Below are 21,084 nucleotides of genomic sequence, written 5' to 3' on the forward strand. Positions count from 1 at the left end.
GAAACCCTTTGACTTTTTCCACGTTTTGTTACGTTACAGCCTTATTCTAAAATGGATGAAATAAAGCAAATTCCTCAGCAATCTAGAAACAGCACCCCATAATGACAAAGCGAAAACAGTTTTTAAGAAAATGTTTGCTAATTTATTAAAAAGAAAAAAACGGAAATATCAAATTTACATAAGTATTCAGACCCTTTACTCAGTACTTTGTTGAAGCACCTTTGTCAGCGACTACAGCCTTGTGTCTTCTTGGGTAGGACGCTACAAGGTTGGCTTAGCTGGGGAGTTTCTCCCAATTTTCTCTGCAGATCCTCTCAAACTCTGTCAGGTTGGATGGGGAGTGTTGCTGCACAGCTATTTTCAGGGCTCTCCAGAGATGTTCAATCGAGTTCAAGTCGTGCTCTGGCTGGGGCACTCAAGGACATTCAGAAACCTGTTTTTGCTTTGTCATTATGGGGTCTTGTGTGTAGATTGATGAGGGGGAAAAAAAACAATTTAATCAATGTTAGAATAAGGCTGTAACCTAACAAAATGTGGGAAAAGTATAAAGGGGTCTGAATACTTTCCGAATACTTGTGCATTGGTGTTCCCAGTGCAGTAGAGACATCCCCATACAGCAGGACTAAATTGTCAAGTTGTGCAGGTACCACTCTACAGCTTGACCTGGATATGACTTAGTTCTGTTTCTCCTGTAGGTAACCACTACTATTACCTGCCCTGGGCTGGCACCAAACCTGTTGTCATCCTCACATCCTTCTGGGAAGACATTAGCCACCAATTGGATTCAGTCAACATCATCCTCTACATCGCAGACAGACTGGTGAGAAACACTTCCAACAAATCGACCAATCAAATAATAAATCAACCAATCATGGGATAATTCTCAGTTGTTGCAACTTTATTATTTTGTTGTCATTTCTTCCAGGAATCCAACCTCACTTCTTTGAGAACAGCCATCCTTGCCAAAGCCTCAGAGGCGCGCTTGGCTGAGATCTGGCTCAAACTCATCAACCACATGATTGAGGATCTGAGCAAGTAAGACATTCATCGATCATATCTCAGCTTATGATAGTTTCTTGCTAGGTTCTGTTAGCTTCCTTCTAACTTATCCTAGCTTCATGCTAGATTCAGATCGCTTCATGATATGTTTTGATAACTTAATGCTTGGTTGTGATAATTTCATGCTAGGTTCAGGGAGCTTTGTGCTTGGTTGTGATAGCTTCACCCTAGCTTGACATTCTTTAGTTAATGTGAGGTTGTAATAGTTTCATGCTAGGTTCTGATAGCTTCGTGATACGTTTTGATAGTTGAACCCTAGCTTCTGATAGCGTTATGCTAGGTTTTGATTGCATAATGCTAGGTTCCTATAGCGTCATATAGGCTCTTCTAGCTTTAAAGCTTCTGATAGCTTCAGTATAGTTTCTGTAGCCTCGTGCTAGCTTCTGATAGCTTTCAGGTACCAGAGCTTGAGGGCAGGCCCAACCTCACGGCTCTGGACGTCCAGATTAAGAAGCTGCGTGATTCGGCGGTGGCCAGCATTAGGGAGATGGCCAAACGCTTGAAGGAGGAGGCCACCAACGTTATTGCCACTCTGACAGACATCGAGGACTGGCTGGAGAGACTGAAACAGCTTGCAGAAGAGGTCAGGAGCAACAAGACATTGACATTCTCACAACATTCAGGGTTAAATAGCACATTGATTATTGGAATGTCTTTAAAGTAAGGGCGTGCCCTTATTTTGAGGGTGCCATGACTTGTTATGGGAGTGCCAAGCCCACTCAATTTGAACCCTGAGCACACGTACCAGCCTGTGAATTGAATTGTCTCTCTCTCTCTCTCTACTACTATAAACGGAAAACTCTCTCTGCCCATCTCTTAATAATCTCTCTTTCATACCTGTGTTTCGCTCTTCCCTCAGCCCCAGAACAGTATGCCTGACGTGGTGATCTGGATGCTGCGTGGAGAGAGGAGGGTGGCGTACGCCCGTCTCCCAGCCAATCAGATCCTCTACTCTACCTACAGTGAGCAGGCCTGTGGGAAATACTGTGGCAGGACACAGACCATCTTCATGCAGGTACTAGGATGGAGAACAGACTGATACTAGTGATAATAGTAGTAGTAGTAGTAGTAAGTGTAGCAGTATGATAATGGTAGGCAAATTCTACGGCAGGACCCATACTATCTTAATGCAGGTAATATGATGGAGAACAGAGACTACTGATCATGCTACTACTATTATCACTAGTATTAGTAATATTAGTAGTACTTGTTGTAGTAGTAGTAGTAGTAGTAGTGGTATAATTAAGCAATAAGGCCCGAGGGGGTGTGGTATATGGCCAATATACCATGGCTAAGGCTGTATCCAGGCACTCCGTGTTGCGTCATGCGTAAGAACAGCCCTTAGCTGTTGTATATTGGCCATAAACCACACCCTCTCAGGTCTTATTGCTTAAGTATTTGTAACAGTTTAACTTCCGTCCCCTCGCCCATACCCGGGCTCGAACCAGGGACCCTCTGCACACATAGACAACTGACACCCACGAAGCATCGTTACCCATCGCTCCACAAAAGCCGCGGCCCTTGCAGAGCAAGGGGAACATCTACTTAAGGTCTCAAGGCGAGAGACATCACCGATTTAAACGCTATTAGCGTGCACCACCGCTAACTAGCTATCCATTTCACATCGGTTACATATAGTACAGGGGTCAGTAACAGGTGTCACGGGAGCTGAAACCAGCCCGTAAGTGATTTTTTTAACCCCCACCCCCACTCAACGGTTTTTATGAAAGAAAATATATATAAATAAATAAATTATTGTTTTATTATTTTTATTTTTTTTGCAGTAAAAAAAATATTAATTTAGGTATTCTGTACCCAAGTATTCACACAAATAAAAAAAGTGACGAGATCATGTCTCAATGTAATCAAGGTATGAAATTATTATTTTTAAATACAATCTCTTTTTGGAATTAGTTGTGGTCAATTTGCAGTGTACAAATTATTCTAATTATGTTCTAGCTCCCGACCATCCGATCTGACAAAAATCAGCCCGCTGCTGAATCTAATTGCCTGGTATAGTGGTATGATAATAGTACAGGAATACTGCAGCAGAACTAAGACAGTCTTCATGCAGTTATTACTAAGGTGTACATAGACTTAAAACAGATGCCACAGACATTGTTAGTGGATATTGAAGCGAAACTGGTTGAAATGACGTCATTATAATCAGAAACTGATGTCCTTTCAACTAGTTTTTCTCACGACCAGGAACAAACACGTTCCTCTACTACATAACCAAAGGTCACAATAATTAATCCCGCACAAAGAAACAGGCATGCCGGCTGTCTAATAAAGCCCAACTAATGATTCACTAACAGGTGCTAACAATAAACACACAAGGAGGGGGAGGAAAGACAATCAGTGGCAGCTAATAGGCAGGCGACGACGACCGCCACCCGACCGGGAAGGGGAGCCACCCTCGGTCGGACTTGTGACAGTACCCCCCCTCGAGAGCCAGACCCTGTCCCCCGGTACAAACACGGGGGCCTCACTGCGGTGGCGGTCAGCAATCCTCTTCTGCCGTCCACTCGCTTGTTGGAGAGATTCCTGGACGGCCCTCCAGGTCTCCTTGGAGCGCTGTACCCATTCCTCCACCGCAGGAGCTTCGGTCTGGCTCGAATGCCATGGTGCCAGGACCGGCTGGTACCCCAACACACACTGAAAAGGGGACACGTTAGTGAGTTCTGGGCCATTTCAGCCCAGGGAATGTATCGTGCCCACTCCCCTGGTCGATCCTGGCAATACGACCGCAGAAACCTACCCACCTCCTGGTTCACTCTCTCCACCTGCCCATTACTCTCGGGGTGATAACCGGAGGTCAGGCTGACAGAGACCCCCAAATGTTCCATGAATTCCCTCCATACTCTGGACGTGAATTGGGGGCCCCGATCAGAAACGATGTTCTCCGGCACCCCGTAGTGCCGAAAGACGTGGGTGAATAATGCCTCCGCAGTCTGTAGGGCTGTAGGGATACCAGGCAACGGGAGGAGATGGCAGGACTTAGAGAACCGATCCACAATCACCAGAACCGTGGTGTTCCCCTGAGACGGGGGGAAGATCGGTCAGGAAATCTACGGATAGATGTGACCATGGCCGTTGTGGAACGGGGAGGGGTTGTAACTTCCCTCTAGGAAGGTGCCTAGGAGCCTTACTCTGGGCGCACACCGAACAGGAGGAGACATAAACCTTAACGTCCCTAGCCAAGGTAGGCCACCAATACCTCCCCCGAAGGCTCCCCACTGTCCTCGTCACCCCAGGGTGACCCGAGGAGGGTAGGACGTGAGCCCACCGAATCAGTTGGTCCCGAACACCAAGCGGCACGTACTTTCGCCCCGCCGGACACTGAGGAGGCTCGGGTTCAGCCCGTAACGCCCGCTCGATGTCCGAGTCCACCTCCCATACCACTGGTGCTACCAGCCTTGAGGCGGGAAGGATGGGAGTAGGTTCGGTGGACCTATCCTCCGTGTCGTAAAGGCGGGACAGTGCGTCAGCCTTTACGTTCTGGGAGCCCGGTCTATAAGACAATGTAAACCGGAACCGGGTGAAGAACATGGCCCACCTTGCCTGACGTGGGTTCAGTCTCCTAGCTGCCCGAATATACTCCAGATTCTGGTGGTCGGTCCAGATGAGAAAGGGGTGCTTAGCCCCCTCAAGCCAGTGTCTCCACACCTTCAGAGCTCTGACCACCGCTAGCAACTCCCGGTCCCCCACATCATAGTTACGCTCCGCTGGGCTGAGCTTCCTTGGGAAGAAAGCGCAGGGGCGGAGTTTTGGTGGCGTACCCGAGCGCTGTGATAGCACGGCACCCACCCCAGCCTCGGAGGCGTCCACCTCCACTATGAATGCTAGAGAGGGGTCCGGATGCGCCAACACGGGTGCATCCGTGAACAGCGCCTTCAACCTGTTGAAAGCTCCGTCCGCCTCCGCTGACCACTGTAACCGCACAGGGCCCCCCTTCAGCAGTGAGGTAATGGGAGCCGCTATCTGGCCAAAACCCCGGATAAACCTCCGGTAGTAGTTGGCAAAACCCCAAAACCACTGCACCTCTTTTACCGTGGTCGGAGTCGGCCAATTACGCACGGCCCTAATGCGGTCACCCTCCATCACCACCCGCGAGGTGCAAATGCGATAACCCAGGAAGGAGACGGCTCGTTTAGAGAACACGCATTTCTCAGCCTTGACGTATAGGTCATGCTCCAGCAGTCTACCAAGCACCTTGCGTACCAGAGACACATGCGCGGTGTGAGTGGCCGAGTAGATCAGAATGTCATCAATATAAAAAAACACTCCCTGCCCGCACAGGTCCCTGAGAATCTCGTCTACAAAGGATTGAAAAACGTCTGGAGCATTCTTTAACCCATACGGCATGACGAGGTACTCATAGTGGCCCGATGTGGTACTAAATGCGGTTAACCACTCGTCTCCCGTCCGAATACGCACCAGACTATACGCGCTCCTGAGATCCAGTTTTGTGAAGAAGTCCGTGAAATGATTCCACCGCCGTAGCGATGAGAGGTAGTGGGTAACTATACCCCACTGTGATGGCGTTTTAGACCTCTATAATCAATACACGGACGCAAACCTCCCTCCTTTTTCTTCACAAAAAAGAAACTCGAGGAGACCTATCGTACAATCCCTTCCCGGTCGATAAGGTGGTAATTTAGTCGCTTTCACTTTACTGAAAGCGATTGCCAAATCGGCATACTCTTGGGGAATGCACACCGTGGAACCCTGGTCTGGACTTTCCACCGACGTGGCACCGATGAAAACTCCCAAACACCTTCCAGAACACTCCTCTGACCACCCCTGGAGAACCCCCTGTCTCCACGAAATTTTAGGATTGTGCCGGGCCAGCCAGGGAATCCCTAGCACCACTGGAAACGCAGGCGAATCAATAATATAAAGACTGATACGCTCCCTATGATTCCCCTGCGTCACCATGTCCAGTGGAACCGTGGTCTCCCTGACCATCCCTGACCCTAATGGCCGGCTATCTAGGGAGTGCACGGGAAAAGGAGAATCTATCGGCACCAGCGGAACCCCTAACTTAAGGGTGAGTCCGCAATCCATAAGGTTCCCAGCTGCACCTGAATCGACTAGCGCCCTATGCTGGGAAGAGGGCGACCGCCGAGCGACACCCGACCGGGAATTGGAGCCACCCTCGGTCGGACTCGTGACACATAGGTGATGTACAGTAGGGTTGGACGATACACCGTATATACCAAATACCAGTGTATTTCGAAATAACCCAGGTAGGATTTTCAATATATAATTTCAATATATAATTTAAACACTAGCCGGTTAGCTAAAGGTAGCTAACGTCGATTAGTGCTAGATATGAAAATCGGTGTACCGTTCAACCCCGATGTATAGTATTTAGTTTTGTTGTTTGTTTGTTTCGGCCAGTACCCCATGGACAAAAACAAAGGCGTGAAGATCCCTGTCCAGCTCCGTGTCAACATGTGGCTGGGCCTCTCTGCCCACGAGAAGAAGTTCAACAGCTTCTCAGAGGGAACCTTCAGTGTGTTCGCAGAAATGGTATTGTTATTGTTATTCACATGGGTTTTGTGGCAATGCTTTGTTTTACAGTACTAAAGTTGGTATTTTTGGCTGGTCTTTACTATGCTGATGAATCTCTTTTCCTTCACCCCCTTGTTCTCGCTCTCCCTCTTCACCCTCAGTATGAGAACCAGGCCCAGGTGTTTGGGAAATGGGGCACCACAGGGTTGGTGTGCCGGCATAAGTTCTCTGACGTGACTGGGAAGGTGAAGCTGAAACAGGAGCGCTTCATGCCCCCCAGGGCGTGGGAGTGGGAAGGCGAGTGGTTCGTCGACCCCGAGAGAGGGTGAGAGTGACCTGTTGGCATGCTTAAACACACACACAACCACATGTACGATGTGCGCGCACACACACACACTCATACTCACTCATACACGCATACTTATACTCATATCCACACACACTCACACAAGCTCACTCAGACACACACACACACACACACACAGAAGTTTGTGGACCCTGATAGATGGTGAGCAGGAGATCTCTAGCGCTATAAATAATTGAATTTAAGTAGAAACTTCCTGTTTTCATTGTTTGTTTTCAGTAGTTTACATTTCAGTTGGACTAGCCCACCCACACGAATCTAGCTTGGTCTGGCATTGTCTGTGGTTGTGGTTAGGGAATCATCCTCTTTCCGTCTCTGTTGATGTGCAGAGAGTCATAGTACTGAGTATAGTACTCAGTACCCAATAGTCCCATTTCCACCTCATCCACTCCACCTAAGTCCTCATTGTTTGCCTCTGAGTCAGGAGTGCACAACACCAGCCCCCTCATAGTACTCCTATAGAAACACTTCCCCAGACAGTTACCTCAATGATTTGGTTGATTTGACCTTTCCCCAGACAGTTACCTCATTGATTTGACCTTTTTCAAGACATTTCTTCAGTGGTTCAATCCTACCTTCTTTCCACTAGAGGTGAGCATTCCTCGTCTAAGCTCCAGCTGCCAGTACTCGATAGGTTAGTGGGATCAAGCCCGCTATTTGTGATGTGTATGTCTGTGTTTGGTTTTTACCAACCTTGTGGGGACCAGAAGTCCTCACAGGGATAGTAAAACCAGGAACATTTTGACAAGTGGGGACATTTCGCCGGTCCCCACAAGGAAAAAGGCTATTTTAGGCTTATGGGTTAGGTTTACGGTTAGGGTTACAATTAGGGTTAGGTTTAGGAGTTAGGGTTAGGGGTTAAGGAAAATAGGATTTTGAATGGCAATCAATTGTTTGGTCCACACAAGGATAGTCAAACAAACGTGTGTGTCTGTGTTATTCAGCCTGCTAACAGAAGCAGACGCGGGGCACACAGAGTTCACAGACGAAGTCTACCAGAACGAGACACGTTTCATTGGCGGGGAGTGGAAGGCTGCTGCCGACCCCTTCACAGATGTGGTGAGACAGAGCAACACACACAGATACACACACTATTGCTAGAGACAACCCTGTCGCCTGTACTCAGACCCCTCTATCTACAAGAGGGAAGAGGGAAAAAATATGTAACACTGAGAAGTTAAGCTGACCCCTCAGTGTCACATTAATTCTCCCTTTAGGAGAATTGAAGAATTTTCTTACGAAAAGAGGCCAACGAAACTGAAGCCATTTAGTCTGTTTCTTATGCAATTTGATCTACTAGACTAAATAGCGACAGGTGCTCTTCCATGGATTAATTTTATGCACATATCACTCACTGTCTTGTTTTATGTCATGTTTCCCTTGTCAAGAGAGCTGCATATAGCCTGAGTACCATTCCACTTTTTGTCTCTCCTTGTCATGCCAAGAACTGTAGCTAAAAATAAAATAAAAGTTGTTTCTTAATAACAGTATTTATAGTTGTTCTTAAAATTCTGGATATTGAACGTTGAAATTGCCAAATGTCCAGACTGTTTGGCATATGACATCGAGTACTAGGAATGAAAACAGGTCTGGATTTCAGGCTAAGCTGCGTAGCCTTGATGTTTTCAAACTGTGATGCCTATTGTTTTGATGTCGGGGAGTTTACACAGACAGCTAGCTACCTTTTACCACAATCGTGCTTGTTTCAATGAATCCCATATATAGAGAGGCTTAGTTACAGTGCCTTGCGAAAGTATTCGGCCCCCTTGAACTTTGCGACCTTTTGCCACATTTCAGGATTCAAACATAAAGATATAAAACTGTATTTTTTTGTGAAGAATCAACAACAAGTGGGACACAATCATGAAGTGGAACGACATTTATTGGATATTTCAAACTTTTTTAACAAATCAAAAACTGAAAAATTGGGCGTGCAAAATTATTCAGCCCCTTTACTTTCAGTGCAGCAAACTCTCTCCAGAAGTTCAGTGAGGATCTCTGAATGATCCAATGTTGACCTAAATGACTAATGATGATAAATACAATCCACCTGTGTGTAATCAAGTCTCCGTATAAATGCACCTGCACTGTGATAGTCTCAGAGGTCCGTCAAAAGCGCAGAGAGCATCATGAAGAACAAGGAACACACCAGGCAGGTCCGAGATACTGTTGTGAAGAAGTTTAAAGCCGGATTTGGATACAAAAAGATTTCCCAAGCTTTAAACATCCCAAGGAGCACTGTGGAAGCGATAATATTGAAATGGAAGGAGTATCAGACCACTGCAAATCTACCAAGACCTGGCCATCCCTCTAAACTTTCAGCTCATACAAGGAGAAGACTGATCAGAGATGCAGCCAAGAGGCCCATGATCACTCTGGATGAACTGCAGAGATCTACAGCTGAGGTGGGAGACTCTGTCCATAGGACAACAATCAGTCGTATATTGCACAAATCTGGCCTTTATGGAAGAGTGGCAAGAAGAAAGCCATTTCTTAAAGATATCCATAAAAAGTGTTGTTTAAAGTTTGCCACAAGCCACCTGGGAGACACACCAAACATGTGGAAGAAGGTGCTCTGGTCAGATGAAACCAAAATTGAACTTTTTGGCAACAATGCAAAACGTTATGTTTGGCGTAAAAGCAACACAGCTCATCACCCTGAACACACCATGCCCACTGTCAAACATGGTGGTGGCAGCATCATGGTTTGGGCCTGCTTTTCTTCAGCAGGGACAGGGAAGATGGTTAAAATTGATGGGAAGATGGATGGAGCCAAATACAGGACCATTCTGGAAGAATGGGACGGAGATTTGTCTTCCAACAAGACAATGATCCAAAACATAAAGCAAAATCTACAATGGAATGGTTCAAAAATAAACATATCCAGGTGTTAGAATAGCCAAGTCAAAGTCCAGACCTGAATCCAATCGAGAATCTGTGGAAAGAACTGAAAACTGCTGTTCACAAATGCTCTCCATCCAACCTCACTGAGCTCGAGCTGTTTTGCAAGGAGGAATGGGAAAAAATTTCAGTCTCTCGATGTGCAAAACTGATAGAGACATACCCCAAGCGACTTACAGCTGTAATCACAGCAAAAGGTGGCGCTACAAAGTATTAACTTAAGGAGGCTGAATAATTTTGCACGCCCAATTTTTCAGTTTTTGATTTGTTAAAAAAGTTTGAAATATCCAATAAATGTCGTTCCACTTCATGATTGTGTACCACTTGTTGTTGATTCTTCACAAAAAAATACAGTTTTATATCTTTATGTTTGAAGCCTGAAATGTGGCAAAAGGTCGCAAAGTTCAAGGGGGCCGAATACTTTCGCAAGGCACTGTAAATACTTGATAGGAGACTAGAAACCAATGTGAATCAATCCCTCCCACACAGAATACCCAGAGGGGAAAATAGAGTGCTACTTCCCTACTTTTATAAACAGTGCGTCTCTGTATTGTTTTGATGTTGTAATGTGGTGTCATTGTCACATGTTGATATACAGCCACTGTGTAATGTTGGAAGTGACTGACTGTGACTGTTTTGTGTAGAATGGGCAGAAGAGCCAGAGTCCAGGGGAGATAGAGTGTCCTGCTGGCTGGAAGTGGGAGGATGACTGGAGCTTCGACAGCAACAGGGCTGTGGATGAGAAAGGTAAAGAAGCAGTGGAATTATCCTCCTTCATAACCCAGAAGGGAAAGGAGGATGAAGGAGAAGGAAGAGGTTATAGAAGAAGAGAGGAGGAAAATGTTTAGTGTGCAGGGTAGAGTGGAAGCATGTGTGTGTCTGTATGTCAATTTCAAGTGCTAAAGTTCTAGTTCTTACACACTGCCCACTGCCTCTCTGTTGACTCTACAGAGGCGGGATCCCGGCGAAGGCTGGGAATACTCATCCTTGATTGGCTGGAAGTTCCACAGGAAGGAGCGTTCGTCTGACACATTCCGCCGTCGCCGCTGGAGACGCAAGATGGCTCCGTCAGACGGGATAGGAGCATCAGCCATCTTCAGACTGGAGGGGGCGCTGGTTAGTAACTTCTTCTGAGTTCAAAAACAATTGACTACACAGGAAGGCTAGACTTAAAGTAGACTCTCAAGTCACACATCAAAGTACATCAAAAGTGCTTCATTTTACAAATGTTGTTTTTTCACGGGCAGAAGATTGACTATCAATCATCAATTTTATAATTGTTGCTCTCTCAGCTGTGTGACTGGGTTGTGGAGACAAATAAAGTACTACTTTAGTTATAAAGTGTTAGGTTCTAGATAAAAAAAACTCAGTGTTAGGTTCTAGAGTAAAAAACTCACAGACGCTTATTAAAGCTCATTTTTTCATACAGCTGCGTAAGACAGGGAACATATTCACACAAGCACTGGTATTTAACCATTTCTACTGTGCTGAGCCCCTCGTTACACATCGGAAGAGCCAATCCACCTCTGTTGCTTTCTAGAAGATGAATCATTTATGTTCTTCCTCACTTCATCTAACCTGACCTCTGCCCAAATTGCTCACACCTCCCCAACTCACGGCTGTCATGTTGACTTGTACCAGACTGTGTCTCTTCTCCTACCATAGGATCCCTGATGGCTAAGAACAACATATCCTGACAGAATGTAAACATTATACATTCCCCTCTCTCCCTCAGTGACATGAATATGTGTATTTCATATCTAAAAGTCAGAACCCATCAAAAGGCTTTGGGAAACCCAGTCCATGATAATAAAATGGAATTTGGCCAAGTGCCTTTTAGTGTGTTATCTTGATTATAATATCCTCTCATTATTCTCCTCCATCTGCTCCTTCCTGCCCAGTGATCCTGGTTGGCAACGCACTCAAAAGGCACAGATTAGACCAAGAGTTGACTCATGCCCTATTTATTTATTCACGGTGGTGTGCTATTTGTGCTGCTGTACCATCATGGGCCCTATCCCGAAACAAACCCAAACCCCTAGTCCCTGGATACGTATGGAGATTCAAGAGGATTGGATAGATTTAAGCAATATCGTTATAGCTCCAGCAGGGTCCAATAATTTAAAATCTTCTATGTGTCTAGGGAGTAGGGTCTAGGGTTCATTTTTTTTGGACTGGGCCATGGTTGTGTTATTATGTCTTGATGTCATGTCATGATGAGCTTGAGCTCAATGCACATATTTTCCTAATGGATGATCATGCTAAAGTAATAACTATAAAATAAAGACAAATGTATTCAACTTTCACCACTCTAGAATTACCCATCTCTCTAATGAAGGCATTGCTAGTCCTGTTCTGAACTGGTCTCTGTCTCTCTGGCTGTATTTACACAGGCAGCCCAATTCTGATCTTTTTCCCACTTATTGGCAAAAGAGCTGATCTGATTGGTCCAAAGACCAATTAGTGGGAAGAGATCAGACTGGGGGTGTCTTTGTAAACTCAGCCTCTGTGTTTTGTCTACAGGGGGTAGATGTTGATGAGAAGGCCAGTAAGAAGGACGCTGCCAGACTGTTTGGTGCCAACACACCCACCGTTTCCTGTAACTTTGACCGTGAGTAACATTGACCCATGCCAGCTGATTGCAGACTCTGATTAAGTGATTAAGGCTGTGGCCACACAGAGATAGATGAAAGAGTATGAAAAACACATAAGCATTGGTCCCGGTTTTTCCATCAAAAAAAGTCAAATAATTTCCACATTTTGCATACGAGTTGCGTACTTAACAAGATGGACAACATCAGCATTTTTTTGTTGACAGATAGACATTCATCATCTCCTTTGTTCGTGAAGGTATGACTCCACTTGAAAAAACACTGGCCCAAATGTTGTTGTTTTTTACGGAGAATCTCTCTCTGGCCACAGCCTAAATGTTGATTTCTCCTCAGATTCCTCCACTCCACTGCTCTTCCTCTCAGGAAGTCTGGGCCCACACTTTTCAGATTACATTAAATCACTATCACTCTCTCTTCAGGGTCGTATATGTACCATCTGAGGGTGTATGTCTATCAGGCTAGGAATCTCATCGCCATGGACAGGGACAGCTTCTCAGGTGAGGAACATCATAAAATGTAGATAAATGGAGAGCTCACTTTTTTTCAACTTACCAAGCGGGATGTTACATCCAAACCATTTGTGCTCTGGTCTCCTGCTTCAGATCCCTACGCCCATGTGTCCTTCCTCCATGTGAGTAAGACCACGGAGGTCATCAGAGCCACTCTGAACCCCACCTGGGACCAGACCCTCATCTTTAATGACATTGAGATCTATGGAGACCCCCAGACCATTGCACACAACCCCCCCAACGTGGTGCTGGAGCTCTACGACAGTGACCAGGTGGTATGTACCCTATCCTACCCTCACTTACCCTACCAGTTGTAGTGTATTAGCGACATTTAGTGGTGCAATACCAGCCGAGCACTGTGATACACTTATGTACATGTATGTGTTCAATGTGTGTGACCACCACTAAGTACATTTCAATGAATCCTGTGAGTCTGAGTCAAGTCAATGCATTACACCCGTCAATTTCCATCCACTGCCTGTTCACCTGGACTTATTCACCTGTGCCCTGTTAAGTCACATCCAGCCCTGTCTATTTCAGCAGTGTCATATTGTAAGTTCAAGAATATTTCGGTTCCATTGTTTTTGACTAGTGCAAGCAGTTGATACTTGTCTAGCTATCTGTTATTCGTGTTTTTTTTAAGCGTGTATGTTGGAAGCATCTTGGATGAGTGTACTGTCCTTGAGACAAAAAAATAGCAAAATAACTTGTGTTTGTGTTTTTCTTTACTGTTACTCTTGTACTATTAGCTAGTTATTTTTGAAGGTTTTACTTGAAATTATCTGGATATGTGGTTGTTTTGCCTACTTTAGTTGAATGCACTGATTGCAAGTTGCTCTGAAAAAGAGTGTCTGCTAAATGTACTAAAATGTAAAAGTAGATACTACATATCCCTGTGCTGTGTCCGACTCTCAGGGTAAAGACGAGGCCATGGGTCGCTGTACGTGCCCCCCTGTGGTGAAGCTGAACCTCGGCACGGTGGTCTCCCCCAAACTGCTGTGGTTCCCCGTCACCAAGAAAGGCCGCAACGCGGGAGAGATGCTGGTGGCTGCTGAGCTGCTGCTGAAAGACAAGGTAAAGTACTACCCAGCTAGCACATAATGTTCTGAGAACCATATGTTTCTTAGAGCTTGGTGAAACCTTTGTAGTCCTATGGTTATTTTGCATACAACCTTCCCGCAACTTTCCAGGGAATGGTGCGGGATAGTTAATTGGCTTTGGAACATTTTCCACACATTTAAGGAACCTTACAAAAAAAAATATTTTCTTGGTATTTCATTACCTTAACAGAACGTTTCCTAAAAGTTCAAAGATGGTTACATTCAATTAATATTCTGGTAATGTTCTAGCAACATTCTCCAATTTGTTTGACATTGGGAATGTTCCGAAATAGCTCCGAGAACGTTAAGAAACAACATTCTTCTGTGGGAATTTCAGTACTTCAGAATAACTTTTCCTACATGTTTCCTCGTGGTTCTATTTAAAGGCATGTTCTCAAATTGTTCGGAGAACGTTAAGAAAACTTTTTTTTGTAACGTGCACAGAACGTTTTTAGAATGTATCTTAAAAACATATACATTCCGTTCTTCTCAGCATCAACAAAACTCTCTATCCTCTAAGTTGTTAAGTGTGTTCAGGTGTGTTGGCCACGCCCACTAATTGGCCACACCTGCTCTTAATGAGTACTTGTTTCCTTTGAAATGGGGTCTGTTTGAATAGACTAAAATGAACAGCTTTGTATGAGTTGGAAAAAAATATGGCATGCTAGCTCCAACCTGGTGGTGCAGTGGGCTAATTCCATGAATAGACAACGGAAGCTCATAGGTTTGCATCTCGCTGACGCTGTGCCACAACAAAAAATAAATGTGTTTGTATGTGTCCTATCTGTGCTTGGAGTTCAAAACAGTTAACCCAAACTGAGCTAGCAGTTTTATTTAAAGTCTCAGAACGTTATTTAATTGCCTTCAAATAACCTAGAATTTCCATTCTCAGAAAGTTTAGAAAACATTCAGAGAACCATAATAAAATATTCTCAGAACCTCCCTGCAACTTAAATTTTCACTTACGTTCTAAGAACGTGGCTTCTCTTATGGCTTCTCTATCAGAACAAATGGGAAACCAAAAAAGTACGTTCCCACAACTTCCAATGAAGCAAATAGGCTAGCTGGATAGTGCCCCGTGTTGCAGTGTTTTTAAGGTGAAAGTAGCTCCTAACCACAGATCTAGGATCAGATTGCTCTACCCCTAACCTCAAGCGCCAGGTGGGTGGAAAATATCTGACTTTGTCAGTAGTTGGTGCAACTTCCATCAACTCCAGTCCAGGTCGAGTTACTGTAGAGTACTTTTTTTGTGAACATCACAATATGAAATACATTTAATTGATTGATTGATGTGTATTACTTTTAGGCCAATGAGAGTGACTTGCCCCTGGTGCCCCCCAGACGAGGAGCGACGCTCTACATGGTCCCTCAGGGAATCAGGCCTGTCGTACAGCTTACCGCCATCGAGGTGAGGCCTCAGGCAGTCCGCAACACCATCAAACACACACTCACATGCACGCTTGTGCATGCATGAACTCATACACACACACACGCAAGCACACATTCACACACATGAAGACACCCACACATTCTCCTCTGTGTTTCTCTTTCTCAGATGTGTGTGTGTGCGTGTGTGTTTTGTGTCCTAGATCTTAGCCTGGGGTCTGAGGAACATGAAGACCTACCAGTTGGCCACAGTCACCTCTCCCAGTCTCATGGTGGAGTGTGGGGGGGAGGTCATCCAGACTGCCGTCATCAAGAACATCAAGAAGAACCCCAACTTCACCGGGTCTGTCCTCTTCTTTAAAGTGGTACTGCAACTTCCCTTCAAACTCAGTGTACTGTATAACAGTTCTCTCCATGAGATATACTATTAATATCAGGGACTGGAAGGAAAAGACAAATGCTCTTGATGTAAACAAAGTGACTGAATGAACGTGACATGAATGTACTATATTTCAGTGGTATTTACCGGTATTTTCACTGTACACCATAAAATGGATACATACTGTAGATTTGTATCCAAGGTGATACTTAACTAGTTTGGTCTCAGATATGTTTGTGTTTGGCGTTGACAATGACCATAGGAGCTGGCAAGACCGCACAAACAGATCTGGGACCAGGCTAATTCTTAAAGCTAAAATCCACGAAAGGCGTCACTGGCGTCGCCCCGTAGGTTAACGTTTATTGTCCTGGAGGCAGAACTGAGCAATTTCCCCTTAGATAGGAAAGGGGGATACCTACTTAGTTGTACAATTTAATGCATTCAACTGAAATGTGTCTTCTGCATTTAACCCAACCCCTCTGAATCAGAGAGGTGCGGAGGGCAGCCTTAATTGACATCCACGTCTTCGGTGCTCTGGGGTTAACTGCCTTGCTCAGGGGCAGAATGACAGATTTTTACCTTGTCAACTCAGCAACTCGATCAAGCAACCTTTCAGCAAGCTGCAACATCAAAATTGGCTCTGTTTGAAAAAATTCATGAAAACTAAAATGAGCTTTTTGGTCTATATTTAAGGTTAGGGTAGGCATTAGGGTTAGCAGTGTGGTTAATGTTAAGGTTAGGTTTAAAACAGGATTTTAGGACTTTGTGGCTGTGCCAGCTAGTGACCACGCTGCAGAGCTGCCTCCAGAAAATGATTCATGACAAAAAATGCTAATCTGCGGTCACCTCAGGCACATTTGTTAATGTTTTTGTAACGAAGGAGATGAGCATCCATCATCATGGTAAAAAAAATACAATTCTAGTACATACTCTGATGTTCTATCGTTCCTGCAATGATGTCAGAACCAAAATAACAGCGTTCGTTGTTTGAAATAACATCTTTGTTGTTGTAATATCTCAAACGGACGTGGAAGTATCAGCACTACAGATTCCAGCTTTAAGGACCCCAATTATTGATGTTTGACAACCATTAAGATAAACCAGTTTAAATGTCTCTGCATTTAAGCTGATTGATATTATGCTTTCTGTTTAATTGATTGATTGTCTTCGATTTGATCCTATAGTGTATGCACTAATTGTAAGTCGCTAAGAGCGTCTGTTAAATGTCTAATATGTATATGTAAAATTTAGTTTCTGTATCACTGGTAACACTGTGAGTTGTCTGAACCAGGTTAACCCCCCCCCCCCCCCCCCCCCACCTCCCCCAGCTTCTACCCAAAGAGGAGATGTACACCCCTCCCATCGTTCTGAAGGTGATGGACCACCGGCCGTTCGGCAGGAAGCCCATTGTGGGCCAGTGTACCCTCTCCCTGGAGGAGTTCCGCTGTGACCCTTACGTCACCAATGCTGAGGTGGCCATGTCTTCCAAAGGTACACACATACAAACAGAACCACGTATGCACGCACACAAATACGCGTGAACGTATGCACGAATGCGCACACAGATACACACACACACCCACACGCAACATTGCTGAAGTACTGTACCCCCCACCTCTATTTACTACTACCCCCCTTCTTTTCTGTTGTGTGTTGTTGTATTAGTGGCCATGATGGCAGCAACTCAAGGAGACATCATCATTAACATGGAGGATAGGCCCATCCTTAATACTGAGGTAGCTACTGTAAAACTCATAAAGGACTTTACAGTATGAGCTTGTCTTAGTGTTGTGTTGTTATATCAGAAATGTACCAGGACTGTAGCCTGTGTGCCAGGCTGTTTCTGCTGTATTGTAAAAATAGCTTGGCCAGACAATGAGTGACAAAGAGTTGACAAGATAGTACAAACAGATCTGGGATCAGGCTAGCAAAAATGTGTTGTGTGGTTACACATTCTGATGATGTTATTCTGTTTTTCTTCTTAGCTCCACAAAGAGAAGGTGAGATTGTTCCTTTCTTTTATGAATACCTATTATCAAGGATGGAAGGAATCAAGGATTTGATGGCTTGTACACTTCTGACAGAGTCTGAATGTGCTGTTATTGAGGCTTATTTGAGTCTCCCTGTTTTGCAGGAGGAGGAGGCAGTTGACTGGTGGAGTAAGTTCTATGCCTCTGTGGGAGAGCACGAGAAGTGTGGGCCGTACCTCAAAAAAGGATACGACACCCTGAAGGTACAGTGAGAACGTTCTACCACTTCTGTCTCCGAGACTGAAAGGTTTCAGTTTACCTGTTTGTTTGTTTTTTAAATCTCTTTTGTCTTACAATGGTCACAAGGATTGTTCATAGGACTTTTCCCATCAATATTTAACACCCACCTGGGTTTTACACGACAACCTGTATAATGGTGATGCTGTGAGAAATGTGTGTTTTCTTATATGTATGATGGTGTGAATTGTGTGTATCGCCTCAGGTGTATCAGGGTTGTACATACAGTCAGGTCCCAAATTATTGGCACCCTTGATAAAGATAAGCAATAAAGACTGTATAAAATCATAATACAAATACTGAGCTATATTGTATGCTCAAAGAAATTGGTGAGTTTTGTTATTTTATTTTAATGTAATTGTTCAGAGAAAGAGATTTTGTTAATAACAGACCTTAGACCATTCCTCCATACAACTCCTGGAAAATCATCATCTTGCAATGGCCATCTCATTCTCCGGACTTGAACCCCATTGAAAACCTGTTGTTTGAATTGAAGAGGGCAGTCCATAAGTGTAGAGGAAGGATATCAAGGATCTGGAAAGATTCTGTATGGAGGAATGGTCTAAAATGTTATAAAACATTTTAGGAAAAGTATTGGACTATTGAAAACGGGTGCCAATAATTTTGACCCCTATCTTTTAAAGATTTGTTCTCATTACTTGTTTAACAAAGCCTCTTTCCCTGAGCAATTGTATTAGAATAAATAACAATATAGCTCAGTATTTGTATTATTTATTTTATACTGTCTTTTTTGGTCATCTTTATCGAGGGATTTTGGTGTGTGTGTGTGTGTGTGTGTGTGTGTGTGTGTTCAGGTTGTGTGATATGTTTGTCCTCAACATATTACGGTATGTGTCCTCATGTGTATAACAGTGTGATGTGTGTGTTTTCCCAGGTATATGACGGGGAGCTGGAGGAGGTCCCAGATTTCCGAGGGCTGACAGATTTCTGTAAAACGTTCCGACTGCAGCGGGGTAAGACTGAGGATGAGGACGACGACCCTTCAGTGGTCGGAGAGTTTAAGGTGATCACAGACCTCTTTTTCTTTTAGGAGTGTATGATCCTTCGTGTGTACATATCATCCTGTTAAGATGTATTTTCAAGGGACTTCTGTCCAGAGCCTGTTTTCAATAACAAGGAGACATGGACTGGGGGCTTTTTAAAGCCCTGCACATACAGCTGGTGGGGGGGGGGAAACAACATTACATAGAACCAATGATAAAAAATCCTTATTTTCTCCACTTTACATGTGAACCCAGCCTAATTATTGACACCTTGCCTGACTTTTGACCCCTGACCCTGCTGGTGTCTCCTGTCCTGTAGGGCTCGTTCCGGGTGTATCCCCTATCTGATGACCCAGAGATGCCAGCCCCGCCACGCCAGTTCAGAGAGCTGCCTGAGAGCGGGTTGCAGGAGTGCCTGGTCAGGATCTACGTGGTGCGATGCATGGACCTGCAGCCTAAAGACAACAACGGCATGGTGAGTAGACGCCAAACACACTCTAAGAGACTCTACACACTGAGAACACTTCCAACGCGATCCTGGATCAGGCGCATGTCAAACGCTGGATTAATTTCAACTTTCAGCTGAGCATTTTTGCTGCACATATACATAAGTTTGCCCCTCTCCCTCACCAACCAACAGTTCTCATTAAAATGCATGACTTATATAGCCTTTTCCCACACATACCATATTTCAACATTTGTGTTTTTGGTTTTTAGTGTGACCCTTACATCAAGATCTCTTTGGGGAAGAAAACAAAAGATGACAGGGATGACTACAAACCAAACACCCTCAATCCAGAGTTTGGCAGGTAAACATGTTTTTATTTTATATTTAACCTTTATTTAACTAGGCAAGTCAGTTAAGAACAAGTTATTATTTTACAATGACGGCCTACAGTAGTAGTTTTAACTAAAACCTTCACTAATAGAAAACGGTCAAAATGCCACTGAAACTGTTGAATTAATGAATGGATTAATGAATGGATGGATGAATGAGTTATCATGAAATGTATCAAGTTGTTTCAGCCAAGTGAAATCAATATTGCACACAGAAGTGTACCTGACCAAGTTAACCTCGTCTCTTCCTCCTGTGTCAGGATGTTTGAGCTGTCCTGTTTCCTCCCTCAAGACAAAGACCTGAAGATAGCCGTGTACGACTATGACTTGCTCACCCGAGATGAGAAAGTGGGAGAGACGGTCATTGATCTAGAGAACAGACTCCTCTCTCGCTTCGGCGCCTACTGCGGCCTACCGCAGTCCTACTGCATGTGAGTGTGCACGTGTCCGTGTGTCTGTCTGTAACGCCCAACGCAGGAGATTAGAAGCAGGTACAGGGAGTGAACCATTTAATACAGATGTAACGGAACAAGAACAGCGTCTGGACATAAACACGACACAACAAACAATGCGACTACAGGGAACAACACAGAGGAGCAGACATACACTACTGTTCAAAAGTTTGGGGTCGCTTAGAAATGTCCTTGTTTTTGAAAGAAAAGCAATTTTTTTAAACAATTAAAATAACATCAAATTGATCAGAAATACAGTGTAGACATTGTTAATGTTGTATATTACTATTGTAGCTGGAAACGGCAGATTTTTGAAGGAATATATACATGGGCGTACAGAGGCCCATTATCAGCAACCGTCACTCCTTTGTTCCAATGGCACGTTGTGTTAGCTAATCCAAGTTTATCATTTTAAAAGGCTAATTGATCATTAGAAAACCCTTTTGCGGCCTCCCGGGTGGCGCAGTGGTTAAGGGCGCTGTACTGCAGCGCCAGCTGTGCCATCAGAGTCCCTGTCGTAACCGGCCGCGACCGGGAGGTCCGTGGGGCGACGCACAATTGGCCTAGCGTCGCCCGGGTTAGGGAGGGCTTGGTCGGTAGGTCCTTGTCTCATCGCGCACCAGCGACTGCTGTGGCGGGCTGGGCGCAGTGTACGCTAACCAAGGTGGCCAGGTGCACGGTGTTTCCTCCGGCG

At 44.7% G+C, this 21,084-nt stretch overlaps 1 pseudogene; it reads left to right on the plus strand.

Annotated features, from left to right (window-relative positions):
• The window catches only part of LOC139421232 (myoferlin-like), a 57,575-nt pseudogene that overhangs the window by 25,962 nt on the left and 10,529 nt on the right, over window positions 1-21,084 (plus strand).

The sequence above is a fragment of the Oncorhynchus clarkii genome, chromosome 12, assembly GCF_045791955.1.
Source record: "Oncorhynchus clarkii lewisi isolate Uvic-CL-2024 chromosome 12, UVic_Ocla_1.0, whole genome shotgun sequence".
In the NCBI taxonomy this organism is placed as follows: Eukaryota; Metazoa; Chordata; class Actinopteri; order Salmoniformes; family Salmonidae; genus Oncorhynchus; species Oncorhynchus clarkii.